This window comes from Silene latifolia, chromosome Y, assembly GCF_048544455.1.
Source record: "Silene latifolia isolate original U9 population chromosome Y, ASM4854445v1, whole genome shotgun sequence".
In the NCBI taxonomy this organism is placed as follows: Eukaryota; Viridiplantae; Streptophyta; class Magnoliopsida; order Caryophyllales; family Caryophyllaceae; genus Silene; species Silene latifolia.
In genome coordinates, this window is record NC_133538.1 from 440551907 (window position 1) to 440553071 (window position 1165).

The 1165-nt window shown below is 35.8% G+C and overlaps 1 long non-coding RNA gene across 1 annotated transcript; it reads left to right on the forward strand.

Annotated features, from left to right (window-relative positions):
• Positions 1–358: 358 nt before the first annotated feature.
• Positions 359–868, forward strand: LOC141626869 (uncharacterized). Its single transcript, XR_012536446.1, has 3 exons — positions 359–441; positions 539–664; positions 762–868. It is a non-coding gene; the product is annotated as an uncharacterized LOC141626869 (long non-coding RNA).
• The last annotated feature ends 297 nt before the right edge of the window (positions 869–1165 follow it).

The window sequence follows — 1165 nt, forward strand, 5'->3', positions numbered from 1 at the left end:
CGGCCGATCCAGACTTGTAGCTTACCCAAAGCAGTCTTTGGTTTTGGATTATCTGTTTTCAGGTCCCTGGTATGTTGCATACCGGTAATCTGGTAAAACCCGGTCAGGACCAAAGACCGGCTATATACAATTTTGTTCGTTGAAGGAGTGTATGAGCAGGTTAATTAAATTTCTCCAACACCACACACCGTTTTCAGTATCTTTGCTTTTGTCCAAATTTCATCTTTTCTTGTAATTGCAATGAACTGCTTGTTTGTTTCTAAAGAACACGGTGCTTTCTCAGTATCTTTGCCTTTCTGCTTACTATATATAATTATTCTAACTACTTTATATGTTGTAAAATGTAAGGAAATAAGTGCAAACAACAAGAAGAATGCTTGTATGAATAGGACAAGGTCCGTTGGCTCTCGAGCAGGTTACCGTGGGATTGAAGTTAAAATCGTAAGTACATACACCTAGACATACCTTTATAATTTATATTTATTTAAATCTGGAGGTTTTACTATACTCTTGACATTCTTAATTTTTTTTTTTGTAGAAAAAAGACTTTGCCAAAAATGGAGTGATATTGGAGGAAGTTGACCGGCACTTAACTTGGCTAAGGGGTCACACGCCTAATAACGGAGACCTGACCGAATATTACAAGGAAGTGGCTACGAAAATTGTAAGTTCTTCAATTTTTAAAACAAAAATTATTAATTTCTAGGAATTGACACAACTATATACGTATTTAAATAATATAATATTATGAATGGGTGTAGAAAGAACTAGAAAAAGAGGTGGAGGCAGGTACATTTAAGCCTAAGGGACGAGAAGATATACTAGCTAAGGCAATCGGCAAACCTGAACATGGTGGCCGTGTGCGAGGGGTTCCCGATGGCATATGCATAACCGAGTATTTTGGGAAGGCTCCTAAAAAGTTGCCGATGAAGTAGAGCGTCTCAAAGAGACGGTAATTTATTATGTAAACATAGAATAAGACCGTCTCAAAATATTTATTATTTGAAAATTATTTTACTTTAAGCATAACCAATTTGTTGAATTTTTGTCTTACATGCAGATAAATACTTTGCAAACACAAGTATCAAATATGCAAAGTATGATGGTGCATTTTTGGCAAAGTGGTGAGAAGCCAAGTCAAGAATTATTAGAATGCTTCCTGAAA